Below are 14,745 nucleotides of genomic sequence, written 5' to 3' on the forward strand. Positions count from 1 at the left end.
ATTGCAAAACCGAACTGAACTGATAAGATATATTGCAAACCAAACCATCCCGAACTGGAAACTATGAAATCAATCAAATACTAAATTTTACCAATTAATTTTAGCCACACAATTTATAAATATATACAAAATTAATCATACATATTATTAAAATGCCATCTTATTGGTTAAGTGGATGGGAAACCCGAAACCCAACCAATATCTTATCGGAGCTCAAAATTGAACACATTACCAAACCGGAACTACTTTTCATTGGTTTTGATGGGAACAAGGTAGAGTTTTATTATATGAAAGGATGCAAAAATCCTTAATAGAAAAATTGAACGAATGGCTGGGAAATAAATCCTTGAAGAACTTGCTTAACATTAGCTCTGTGGACTTGAAGGGTTGTCAGGCAAAAGTGTGTGATTTGTTGGAAGGAGATAACTGGCACATTCCTGATGCAATACAAGTAGTAATGAATAGTGTCAATAAAAGCTTGGCATCGGTACTGAAATGTAGTGCTTATTTTGAAGACTATACATATGCCGTCTGGTGCCCTGACGTGCAAGGTAACTGTTCAGTGAAGTCTGCATATAAAGAGATTCGGTCAAGAAAGCCGGTGGTTGAATGGTACAAGACTATATGGAGTGGATGTATCCACCCTCGTACATCAACACTAACATGGAAAATCATACAAAGGGGAATAAGAACTGATGATCGTATGCAACAAACTGGTATTCCTTTATTCTTTTGTTGTCGATTGTGTGGAGCTTGTGGAGCTGAGACTAAAACTAACAAGTATCTGTTATGGCAATGCAAGTTCTCTAAACAATTGTGGAGCTGGATCAAACAGGTTTTTCTCATAAGTACTGCCACTAATAACCTACAAGACATTCTGACGCCTAGTAAGAGATGGAGCTGTAGGATACAAGATTTGTGGAAATCTAGTATTGCTTCATGTCTAGTGAGCATGTGGAAAGAAAGAAATAAGGTTCACTTTGATGGTAAGAAACTGAGACTTGTGGACTGCAAACAGTATGTAAAACTACAACTCAAGATTACAAGTAAACTCTCAAGAGGCCACTGCTATACTAACCCGTTGGAACTTGGCATTCAATATTTTTGGAATGTGGCTAATAGACTACGTAGGGCACCACAAGTTAAACATTGTAATTTGATCCCACCTGAGCCAGATACAATCAAACTTAGCACAGATGGTGCATCAATGGGAAATCCTGGACCCTCTGGCATTGACGTCTCCTTCAGAGGAAGCAGAGGCCAATTCTTTTACACACTCAGCATGAACATCGGTCATGGAGATAACTACAGAGCTGAGTGTATGGCCATCCTTGTAGGTGTTGAGACAGCACTTCGAAAGGGGTGGAGAAAAATCTAGATTGAAACCGACTCTAAAGCAGCAGCTCAAGCTTTTGAAACTGGATCGGTGCCATAGATGCTGCAGCATAGATGGCTAACATGCATTGAGAATAGGGCTGGAAATGGAGCGGGTTCGGGTCGGATTCTCACTCAAAACTCTTTACCACATTTGGATCCATCTGGAATCGGGTCGGATTTCGGATATCCATATCCATTAAAAAACACAAAAAAATACACGATTTTAATGATTTTCATATATAAATGTAATATATAAATTAATTGTTAGGCATCAAAATATAAATCTTGTTAAAATGATTCGGGTTTTCGGATATTCGGGTCGGATTCTAGTCACAAACATAGAAACCATATCCGTTAAAATGGATTCGGATATGGTCGGATTCGGATCGCATCCCGTACCATTTCCAGCCCTAATTGAGAACTTGCATAGGTGGAGAATCTCAATAATTTGGAGAGAGGGAAACTTCACAGCTGATTTACTTGCAAAACAGGATGCCACACTAACTGAGAACGAGGCATCTACCACTAGTCGTCCACTATTGGTCGACCAGTTTGGTTACACAAGTGGGAGGCACCTTTTCAGCTTTTCTACATATTTTAAATTGATACATACACCGTACTTGTTTATGCATGGTTATAGTTATGAAGTAGGAGCATGCAATAGGGGGTCAGCGTGTTGGCCACCCTATATAACATCTTTTGTTTTTGTTTCAAGTTTTAATATATTCTCACTTACCAAGCAAAAAAAAAAAAAAAAAGAATTGAACGAATGAGATTCATTCAAAAATTAGACGAACAAGCAAATATAATTAAAGATTGAAGAAGATGAATATTTAGAGAAGGAAATTATTAGGTTTGAGATAATTTATAATTTGTTTGATTGAATATAATTGGATTCCATGAAACAACTAACATTGGGCTCTTTACATAGATAAGCTAAACTTGATAACCAAGAAATCTAGACTTCTAAATCTAATTAAACGAGTAAAGGAAACTACTAAATCAACTTGCTAATTCTGCTAGTGCAAATATCCTAAAAGTTGACCTTCTCATCCTACATCGGGGTTTGTTTCGAGTCACTTATTGGGTTATTGGAACCCATTGACATCCCTACTTGAACACACCCATCTTCATACAATATATGCCTATAAATGAATTAATTACATTAATTGAAGAACAAAGTAGTATTTTAGAAGAAAGAGATACAAAATTCTTGATTAGTGAAGACGTGAAGAAGAGAGATAAGAAATTAAGATGAATAAGAATAAGAACAATTCAATAAACAGGATGAAGATGAAGATTTAGAGTAGAAAGAGAAAGAAAAAGAGATAATACGAAAGATAACTCAATTGAGAATTCTTGATTGTAGTTCAAATCATAATAATAATGGGTTGATTCTTATAAAAAAGTAGAGGAGCTATATTTATAGATATGGTTTCTTGGACTCTAAGCAATAATTTTAAATAGACACAAACTTAGAAATTACTTAACTACTAATTAAAACTCTTCTAAGACCACCAACAACTATAGGTACTTATCTTATACTATCCTCATTAATCCTCGGTTAACTTATTTCAAAGTACATCTTGTTGGCATCAGATTTCAAAACATGTATAGTTGATAATTCAAATCTTGCACCAAATGAACTCAGCCCTGCAAAGGACATTGCGTTTCTAAGTTGTATAGCATCAATGACCAGATGAGAGGACTAACCCTGCAACTGAAGATGATCTCAGATAATTTAGATCCGAAGAATGGAGAGATGATGAAACAAATTCATCAAACCCAACCGGCATTAAAACCTCTTTGTCCAAAAATTGCACCACTTGCCTCATGCTTGGTCTAGTCAAAGGGTATTTTGTGAGAACAAAGCAAACCAAGCTTCAAGACCAACTCCATTTCCTCGATAATGTAATCACTTACCAAACTTGGGTCGGGTCTCAAGGATTGCCCCTCTACTCAACAAGAAACCACCCAGTCCACGAATTATCTTCCCATCGGATGCCACCGCTTTGTATTGGCTTCCTTCCGCATGCGCCGAGAAGAAAAGCTCCAAAGCGAAAACATCGGTGCTTTCGTAGTTCCCTTGCACTGTTGAGTCATCTCAAAAGCAAGATAACCCGGCCCCCACAACATCGTCGTTTTGAGTTTTGTTCCATGGTCATATAATCGTGCAAGCCCAAATTAAAATCGCCTAACCTTCCATTCCATTCACCATCAATTAGCACGTATTAGCCTTGACATCTCTATGAATCACAACCTGTTCCCACTCTTCGTGCAAATAAACTAGCCCAGAGGCTACACCTTTGATGATTCGAAATCTTTGGCTCCAGTTAAGCCTCCATCCTAGGATGTAATGTGACCTAAACACAACCGAGCCTGTTGACAATGAGAAACCCACGTACATGGAGTCCAAGATGATGGATGATGGAGCAATTGTAACATTGAGTTTTTTTTCCAATCCATCATACTCAATCCAATTAAGTATATGGTATATAGCAAGAATCGTTGAATTGCTAATATACTTAATTAAGTAGGCATTGAATTACGACAAATGTACTATCAGAAATTACATTATAGAGATTAGAGAGCTTCTTAAGTCAAGAACGGACTTTGAAATTAGAATAGGGCCGGACAAGGTACAACCTCCACTCGAAACAAACCGCGACATTGACCATAATCTTTCCTCTTAGTTTCATGGAATCAAGATAACAGGTAACAAGCAACAAGACATAATCAATAGACCACATTTCCACAAGACCAAGAACATACCACTAGTTAAATTCAAATAAACTTGCCGCCCGGCTTCAATGCAAATGAAGATAGCCAAAGGCCCTAAGCTGCAATGCAAATCTCAAGAACATAGTGTAATGAGAGTTTATATAGCCAAAGGCCCCAAGCTGCAATGCAAATGAAGATAGCCTTGCTTAGCGAGAAAGTTAGGGAATATGGAGTCGCAACATATTACAATGAACAACCAAACACCAACAAAACATATCTTTGTTGCATTTTTTTTTGAGATGATTTGAACCTTATTGAAAACAAAAAATTCGAATGCAATAAAACAGAAATAAACTAAGAATGGTGTTGGTGCGTCAAGGATGGACATAGATGCCCCCTTTTTCTTGAAAGTTGATCCCGAGCGCCGAGGTTCTAACATAACATCTATTACTTTGAACCAACTTCAAATAGAACAAGTGAAACTGATAATAGATAGAGTTTTAGGTAGTTCACCAGTCAAACCACACCCTTGAATTAATCTCAATCGAATGGGACTCGTTTGGAATCCTTCGCAATGGAAATGCCCAAACAACATGCAATAGAAATGCCCCAACCAACATAGCTTGCTAGCTGAAGGAGCTGCCAGAGCAGAGGAAGCGAACCGCCTTGACTTGTCCATTTTCTTTTTTTCTTTTTCGAATCTTACTCCGGAGCCAGACATAAGAAACAACAATTAATAGTAGACATAGTGATTTCAGAAGTAGGGAGATTATTAAGCGATACCGTAGAAAAACTTACTTTTCGATTTCAAAAACGTTTGTTGTAGTAGTAATCAAAACTGATCCCTTCTCAAACTAGTTTAAGTGCTCGTCAATCAACACCAATTAAAGTGAAGAAGTAAGAGTGCGAGAAACTGATGAGAAGAAGAAAAAACAAGGCGTACCTTTTAGGGTTTGTGATGGAATGGAAAAAAGAGAAATTAACCCTAACATCAATCCTTAATATCCGGCGAGAGGGAAAGATAATTGGAAAATTTTCATGGCGAGGGGAACTTCAATTTCTCATTGTTGTTTCCAGAAGTGATGAGTCCATTGACGGTTCAATTTTTCTCGTGAGTTAGTGCGTTATACATGATTTTGGTTCTTTTTTTCTAAAGTTGTTGACGGTTTAATTGAAAGCCAAAATTTTGATTTTTTTTTTCGTTAAGGTGTTGACCGGTTTAATTGAAAGCCAAAATTGCGAGAGGTTTGATGGTTTATTCAATCGCTAAGTTGACTGTTTCAGGAAATCCGTCGTAACACCATCACATATTCTTGACGCCTGTGGCATACACAACATAATGTTGTAACAACTGCCATAAAACCATCATATTTTATTGACGCTTGTGTCATATATGACATAATTTTGCAACAGCCGTCATAAAACCATCATATTTTCTTAACGTCTGTGTCATACACGACATAATATTGTAACAACCGTCATAAAACCATCATATTTTCTTGACGCTTGTGTCATACACGACATAATTTTGCAACAACCATCATAAAACCATCATATTTTCTTGACGTTTGTGTCATATACGTCATAATTTTGCAACAACCATCATAAAAATATCACCAAAACACCTATCTTGACGGTTTTCAAAAAAGCCGTCAAGATAGATAAAAGTCAAGCGTCATAATATGTCTTTTTTTTAGTAGTGTTGAAATGTGAAAATGGTCCTAATTTGTGTGTTTTTATTTTTCAAAAAAAAATTTTGCCACGGTCCAAAGCAATGAGCAGCGGTGAATATAGTATACCCCACGGCCTATGCATCAACTTACCGTAGGCAACTCAGCTTTTGCTACAGACCAATGGCGGAGTTAGGAATATTGGTGAGGGTTAGCCACTTCAACACAACTAACAAAAAAATGCACAATAACACACTCAATTTGTCCTTCTTTTTAAATCTTCGAAATTACAATTAACATTTCATTTAGCTTTAGAAAATTAAAAACTTAAAAATAGAAAATATTCCGTATGTATGCTTTAGCTAGGAAACCACTTCAAAACTGTACAATTTACAAAAGCAAAGATTTTTAGGAGTAAGAAAAATAGTTAGGCAATGGAAAAAAAAAGAAATTGTCACCACTCAATACGACAAAAATATTGTAAAATGGTAGACTTTAGTGTATTTCTTTTTGTCTTCACTTATGCGTTTGCTTTAATTGTTTTCGTTCTATTCCAGAATTTCAATCAATGTCTTAAAGATTCAAAACTAATTTCATTACAATAAAGAGATAATGACCAAAAAAATACATTGAACTTTTGCACTTGGTTTCAAAACAGACAATGTACTTTTTTTTTATTCAAATAAACATTGTACTTTCACAAAGTTTCAACTTAGGCATTCTGTCCAATTAATTGGATGTCCAGCTGTTAAAAATTTCCCCAATTCTAATTTGCCTATGTGGCAGTTGTTTAGACCATGAGGTGGCATTCATTCAACATTTCGACACACCAACTCATCAAATTATTACTGATCAACATTTTGATATTTCGACACGCCGACATTTCGATATTTTGACACGCCAACATTTCGATATTTTGACACACCAATTCAAAATATCAACATTTGGACCGATATATCAGTTGTAATTTGATGAGTTGGCGTGTCGAAATGTTGAATGAATGCCACCTCATGGTCTAAACAATTGCCACATATGCAAATTAGAATGAAATATTGGGATGTGATTGTTGTTTTTTTTCCTCTTTTTTATTTTTCCTACCAAAGAATTACAATAAATATTTATAAAACTCTTACCAAAAATATTGTTCTATGAATGAAAAATAGATATAAAGAACAATCCGTAAGAAGATATGAGACTGACAAGGTTTTCTTTTTCGTTTTTGGTATGTTACGTACGTTGAAGGTGTAGGTTAGGTAACAAATCAATATTCATATAAATTGTTTCATAATTATTCTTATATATATATATATAGTAGTTTTTCTTTTTTTTCCAAAATTTGAGGGTGAGCCAGGGTGTACCCTAGGACCCCCCTAGCTCTGCCACTGCTACAGCCCCTTCCACAACTCAAGGTTGTGGCTATAGCTACAACCACGAATTTTGCCACAACAATGATCAACGCAACTGTCGTGGCTATTGGTTGGCTTTTGTCACCGCCATAATTGCGGGCAAACCATTGCCGACACCCAAGAAGCCCACTGTCGTGCGACGGACTTTGACTGTGGTTAAAAACCTGTTTTCTTATAATATAGTCATTGACTGGTGTTTTCTTTTGAATAAGTTTTAGGGTTAAGGGCAGACCCCTACCTGTTTGATTACAGGGTTTTATAAATACACCACTTGGCAATAGGTTAACTTGATATAGTTGGAGGTAGGGGTGATAATTTGGCCCTCAGGCCCTCAACCCGGCCCTCAAAAATGCGCGTCAAAACCCTCAAAAGTTGGCCCTCACAAATTTGAGGGGCGGGCTGGCCCGACCCTCATGCTTGTTAGGGGCGGGCTAGGGTCTAGGTTCTGGAGCATAGGCCCGGCCCGCATTTGGCCCTTCCAAGCCCTCACTTGGCCCTCAGTATTTTTTTTTTCGATAAGATATATTTTATTTTTTTACATTATATATGTAAGGTACCACAATTATCCCTATTTGAACTAATTAAATATTTTCACTACAAATAATGTTTAATAATAGTAGTTTACCACATATCATATGAGGTATTTTGTAATTTGAATAAAAGAGTTCAAATATAAAAAGAAAAGTGAATTATGATTATTTTATGTAAACCCAAAATAGAGGTGATAATTTATGTATTATACTATATATTTGTGTAAACCCTAAAAGAAAACCATATTTTCTTGTTATTTTACATTATATTTATGTATTATACTATAATTATCTAAATTGTATAAAAAAAATTATTAAATTAGTTTTCAATAGGGGATAAATTATAACATAATATAATATATGCACTTTTGTAATTGATTTAATGATATGTATATAAGTCATACATAAAGCAAATCCAACCTAACAACATAGTTAAGTATTAAAAATGTAGATATTTTAAGAATATCATCTTTTCCACCATCTCTATCTATTTTTTTTCTAAAGATATAAGAATTAGTTTTGTATACTTATATACATATCATAAATTAATTACAAAAAAAAAAAATTACAAAAAAAAATTACAAAAAAAATAGTAAACTAGTGAAGTATAATTAGATCCGGGCCCGACCCGCCTCATTGGCCCTCAAAATGAGGGCGCCGGGCGGTTAAGGGCTTGAGTTTTCATGCTTGACCCTACTCGACCCGGCCCTCAATATCAAATAGGGGCGGGCTGACCCGGCCCTCAATCATGAGGGCTTTTATGGTTTGAGGGCCGGGCTAGGCCGGCCCGGCCCTTTTATCACCCCTAGTTGGAGGAGGTATCCAACACAAAATATGTGTTTTAGGTCAATTTTTTTGGTTAATAGCAAATTTGTTAAAAAAAAAAAAAAAAAAAAAAATTGGGTCTTCCCGAACACAAAATGAAAAGTGCGGAGTACCTAAAAAATGTAGGAAAAGGTCAAAAGGCAAACCGTGTCAAATTGGTTGATAGCAAAAGTTTAAGAGTCTTTGTATTGAAATTACTTGAGATTAGATCGGGCAGCCTCGGCCGGCCCAAACAACAAAGTCCAAACAAGAAAGCCCGATACACCCCCACCAAATCGCAAAACCGGAAAAACACGTTTTTTCGGTCATCTCTCTCGGTCATCTCTCTGCCAAAACCCTTGACAAATTATCGCCAAACCTAACCAAAAAAAATCAAAATCCGAATTGAAGCAATCCATTGAACCTTGACTATGAGGAAGGGTTTGTTCTAGTAGCAAGAAAGCCGTGTTTATCGCCAACGACTTCCCCCTTCATCAAACTCAAGTTTATCGCCAACAAATTTGCCCTTGATTTGCGTTTCAATCTTCTTCATCCTGATTCAGGTATCTTGTTCTTTGATTTAGCATGATATTAAAGATACAAATCAAATATTGTGTTTTTTTTTGGTAAAGGATCGAATATTGTGTTTTTACTTTTAACGAATCTTGTGAAGGCCATAATCCTCGATAGTAGTTGATCGACTTGCTCGATGATATCTTTCTTATGGTATAATAACCAAATAACGGAAATAATGGAGTTGTTTCTCACAATTCGATCGGTAGTCCATGATGTATGAATTTGTAACAATGGTAAACACCCGATCGTCTGTTTACAAAAGAGTCATCTCTGTGAATCTATTAGCGACCATGGATGATCTTTGTATACATTTTTATCGTTTACTAAGTATGTTTCAACTTTCATGGCATTGGTGGAAGATGGATGGAAATCACTTTTCTTTCTCTCATAATTAGAACATGGTTATAAGAGTGACTTCAATTATCTTGTAATTGTGATTGGAAGGCGAGAGCCATTGCCTTTGGCTCTGCTTTCCTTTTCTCATCGGGAATAGCTTTATGTACATAAGCATCCGTTTGGCGCAGTTCAATTCTGAATATATATGCATTATCTTACATACAATTGATTGGTCTTGTTTCTTATTGATAACCTTGCTTGTCGGTCGCGTAATGATATTTAAACTTCTTGTATGGTGTGTGTTTCAATCGTGTTTAGCCATTCAAAGAAAGATTTGAGTATTTGAGTCAATCGATGATGGTAGAGATTTGGCCCCTCCGTGATGTAGTTCACAACTAGTCTCTACCAATTATAGGAACATTGTGGAAGGGTGTCATCATCCCATTATGCAGTATCTGTCGTAAGGTTGATCAATTCACTATACAACGTGTTTTTATGTGTAAATATTAGGCTCTTGTTCGAAGTAGGCAATGGCTAGCATCTGCCCATCTCTTTGTGGTGCTTGCTGAAATCTATCGACGCATATTAGAAACCGAGTCAATTGCATAGTCTATACATTACGTTAAAAGTAAAGAGTTGAGTCGTCATTCTGCATACAATTTAACCTTGTACCATAACTTCAATCCCTAATTCCACGCCAAAATCATGCACTGGTTTTATAGATCTGAAGTACAAACTATTCCTAAAGTCAATAGAGATCATAGGTTTTATGTTTTCGAGTATCTATAGTAGTTGATCCAGTTTTCCTCTTGGTGAGAGATAAAGTTTGAGTTGGAGAAGACATTCCACTTCCACTATCTATTGAAGACGTTGGGGAAAGAAAACGGGAGCTGACTTCGCGATTCTTCGATCGTCTAGATTTTGGTGAGTAATCAAAAACTGGAGTACTAGTGTCTTTCTTCATGTTTAGTACTTTTGTTCAAAACTATTAAAATCTTGTGTTTGTTTGGGTTTTGAGGAGAAGAGAGAAAGACTTTGTTGGGTTTAACAGGTTAGAAATAGTGAGAAAAAATAAGGAGATGAAACTAACTTATTCAAAATGAAGAAATAGTTTGTTATGTTTGGAGATTTTTGTGGATATTTTGTTTTGTTGGAAGGTGTTGTGATGAATAACAACACTTGTAATTTAGTGACAAATTAAACACTTGACCGGCCGTGTACAAGAGTGTTTTTGTGAGTTTGTTATGATAGAGGTTAAAACCTTTGCAGCATTTTCTGCGGCAAAATGTCTAAGCATAAGCGTAGTATAATATGGTATGTACCAAACTTTCAAGATGTCAATTGAGAAAATAAACACTTATTACATATATTGATTATTTAATAAGAACTTCACTGAATCACCTATCAAAGAATTAGATAGAAAACAACTCCACTCGTGATTTAGTGTTAAGCCGTAGACAAATGGCAATAGTAAGTGAATCTGGTATCTTTGGCCATGTCAATATTTTCTTTTTTTTAAACTTTCTAAGCCGCAATCGGTATGGCGTGAGGTCCATAAGGCTAGAGAAAAAGTTGTGTACAAGATCTGGACTTGGTCACTTCACTAATTATTCAAAATCAAAACCTTATAAACATAATTATTCAATTTAAGAGGTCTGAGATTGTTGTGGTTCACTTGAGTATAAACTTGTAGAGATTAATGGTAAAAGAAAATAGTAAGTGTATTATGAAGTGTTCAAGCTTGGTGGAAAGTGTGTAATAGCTTACGTTTTTAGGTTGTTAATATAATTAAGTGATAGCTTCACTATTTGAAGAAATAACTATTTGTAAATTTGTACAAACAACCAATAAGATAAATTAAAAGGCTTGCCTTCATATCGGAGTGATTGTAAGCCGTTGAAGGGCATTTCCTTGAAGCCTTAATGGAGATTCATAAGCTTTGCCTTCTCGCAAGTCATGGTGTAAGCCTCCACTTTGCCTTCTAAATAGTTGTGCATTCAATTAAATTTCGACAATACTTGATGGTACTTTCGGTTTTCAGAGGTATTAACTATTAACTCACCTATTAAGGAACAGTTTACAACTGCAATTATGTAATCGGGTTCTCTGGTTATGCATCCTTGTACACGGACACGCACCTTAGTTTCAATTCTTGATTGTGTGACATCTAAACTCTCTGCAACTGGTTTCTACTCGACGAATCAACTGCGTGAAAGACAGTTTTGCACTGGGTTGGGACTTGGGAGTTTGGGACATGGGGTTGGCCAATGCTAGGCTTGAATGCAAGTCTGCTCTGTTCCAAATGTGAGGTCCTAGCACGGCCCAAACAAGTAGTAACAACCTTGTATGGATTCAAATCCTTTTACCAACCTTAATAGTTGAAATGGAAAACTACCCTCAAAACCACAAATGAAGTAAAAACAAAGAAAGGTTATATTCATCCGATTTGCGATTTGGGATGTCGATTTGTTTTCCTAAATCACGGTGTTGGACATCGAACTTGATTTTGTTACAATTCTTGGAAAATGACTTGTTTTCTTCTTTTTGAGTTTTCTTTTTCGGTAATCAAGGATCACAATAAACTTCGTTTGTTCTGAAAATACAAATTCATTCAATTGTAAATTAGTTTTACGAAGCAATGTAAATTCAGATCTCATTGGAATCTAATTTTTGGTGCATTCTCGATTTAAGATTGGCCCCAAGCTAAATATTTTTTGTGGTATGGTTAGAACTTAGAAGAGGGTGACAATGTGTCATAGCATCAAGGTGCACTTGTTATCTGAGGCTTTCTCTTTTTGAGGATCAATACATTAGGGTTATGTATCATAGATCAAAGACTACTTTTTCGGATAGATGATTTGTAATTTCTGAAAATACAAATTCAGATTCTCTTCTTTTGTCCAGTTATTTTGTCGAAGATGATTTAGTGGTTGGTAATGTTTTTAAATGTATCGTTTTTTCTATGTAAAGAAACCTTTTTCTTTGATCATGAATGATGAATATGAAGTTACTACTTGGGGGAAAGCTACTTTGATCATGAATGATGAATGATGTTATAAGAGAAGATACTTTTACCATTTTATGATTAGTGTTTCTGTACATTCTGTTACTCACCTTTCATACTGCTTATGTTCTTGAGTCTTGGCTAATGAGTAATGACCTTGATCACATGCAGCTTTTACGAGTACTTGCTTAAAGTGCGGATCTGAGGGAACAAAACTGAAGCGGTAAAGCATTATAGGTGAGAAGCTTTCTTTGGTTTTCAAACTTCTTGAATGTATGTTATCAAGGTGGTTTTGGGTGGTTTCCCATGCTTGGCGAGGGGCGAGTCAAGTTCATTTTGTTGTAGAGAGAGTCCAGTTATTTTGTTGTAATACTTGATGTACATAAATGGCCGGTTCATCTGAAAACAGATCTTGTATATATATACATTTTGCAATGTCGTGTAAAAGTTAGGTTATATGTACATATGGTTGTTGGAAGGATGTTATTATTGATTTCGAGGTTATGACGGGGTTTAAGTATCTGAAATGTTGACCAAACAAAGGAAACTCTGCCCAAAATTCGATAGAATTTGGATAAGCGTAACACCTCATTCTATTTCTTCATATATACTTGGAGTTATCATAGCAAGCTTATAAGTCTATTAGTTTTACGGTGAGATGATCTCTTTTTTCTAGTGGTTTTCTTTGTACATTGTTTATTTAAATATGGTTTACTAATACTTGTTTTATTTTTTCTTTGTAGCGATGGGTCCTCGATCAAAGAATGTGAAGAATGTAGCGAAAACTACATTAAAGGGTGTTAAGAAATTGTTTGGTGGCGGTTCCTCTAGCGGTGATGCAGTTGGAAGAAAAGACATAGAGGCAGACGGCTTAACGGCATCAGTAGTAGAGGGACCATTTGGAAAAAGAGGTTCTTGAGGTTCCCGAGGTTGATTAAGTTTAGTGAAGATAGTGTAGATAGTGTAGATAGTGATATTAATGTAGGTTTAGATGTAGGTTTAGATGTAGGTTTAGACAAAGGGAAGAGTATAGTAGAAGAGGAGAGTGAGAGGAGGAGGAGAGTGAGGAGGAGAGGAGGAGGATGAGCGGGGATGATGATGTTGAAGAATATGTGGTAGAAGGCGTACCACCGATTGGAAGAAGCACCTCCGGTATTGGATTTAAATAAGAAAATCCAATGATGATTTGAGTTTCAAAGAGGTGTGTATGGGGAGGCCCGTTATGAGTCAGAGTTGTTGTATGACTATGCGGTGCATGTCGCTCGCGATGTTTGGGAGAGAAGGGTAATATTTTGTTTTTCTTGTGTACTTTGATTTTCTTTTACAAAATATTTTGTTTCTGTTCATATATATCTAATGCGTGCTTTCGGTTGTTTCGGAGGATCGCGGGCGTTGAAGTGTGTTTCACACTTAGCGAAGTTATCCCAATGGAATTTCAAAAATGAATGTGAAAGGTCTCCGAGATTTGCCGTGCAGTTGAGAAGGACTGGGTTGTTTGATCTCGTGGAAGGTTATCACGAGCATATGGATCCACCATTGATCTCGGCGTTTGTGGAGAGATGGCATCCGGAGACCAACACCTTCCATATGCCGGTTAAGGAGATGATGTGACTTTGGGCGATGTTGTCCAAATATGTGGAGTCCGCGATTAGAGGAAAGAAGCGGTCTGCAAAGGGACGATGAGCTGAACTTACAACAATCGATAAATCTCTTACATCTTGGTGCAGGGCTCCCTATTGATTTGATTAGAGGCGGAGATGGAAGCTAGCGGGTTCACTTCAAAAGTAAGGCTAGAATTCATCCGGAAGCATTTTGCGAACAAGATTCATGATAGCCCTATATGTGACGCTTCTTTGGGAATGTGGTAGAAGGCCTCGAGTTTCCATGATGTTCAAATGATTTGTTAGAGCTTTTATTCTGTTTTTCTTTGGATGTGCGTTTTCTTGACAAGTCCGGGGCTGGAGTGCCTATATGTTATCACGAGGCCGTTGTTGAAATTGATGAGATAGAAGAGTATGCATGGGGTGCGACAATTTTGGCGTTTTTATATAGAGGTCTCTCGGGGCTGCCACATGTGCGAAGGTGAAAGGGGTTCTGAGGCTATATGACTCTTCTTACGGGTAAAATTTGAGTATTTTAGAGTTTATTTTTTTAATGTTAATTTTATTACTCTATCAATATGTTAACTATTTGTGTATATCTAGGCATGGATCTATGAGTATTTTCCGGTATTCATGACAGTCCCAAATTTCAACTATATCTCGTCTCACCCGCGTGCTCATAGACACATCGATCGCTCCACACTATTACGACCTGGCGTG

At 36.5% G+C, this 14,745-nt stretch overlaps 1 long non-coding RNA gene across 1 annotated transcript; it reads left to right on the forward strand.

Annotated features, from left to right (window-relative positions):
• The first annotated feature begins 8,994 nt into the window (after window positions 1-8,994).
• Window positions 8,995-13,301, forward strand: LOC147495387 (uncharacterized). The gene is made up of 4 exons (XR_015197481.1): window positions 8,995-9,071; window positions 10,238-10,344; window positions 12,596-12,661; window positions 13,168-13,301. It is a non-coding gene; the product is annotated as an uncharacterized LOC147495387 (long non-coding RNA).
• The last annotated feature ends 1,444 nt before the right edge of the window (window positions 13,302-14,745 follow it).

The sequence above is a fragment of the Coptis chinensis genome, chromosome 6 (assembly GCF_015680905.1).
Source record: "Coptis chinensis isolate HL-2020 chromosome 6, ASM1568090v1, whole genome shotgun sequence".
Classification (NCBI taxonomy): Eukaryota; Viridiplantae; Streptophyta; class Magnoliopsida; order Ranunculales; family Ranunculaceae; genus Coptis; species Coptis chinensis.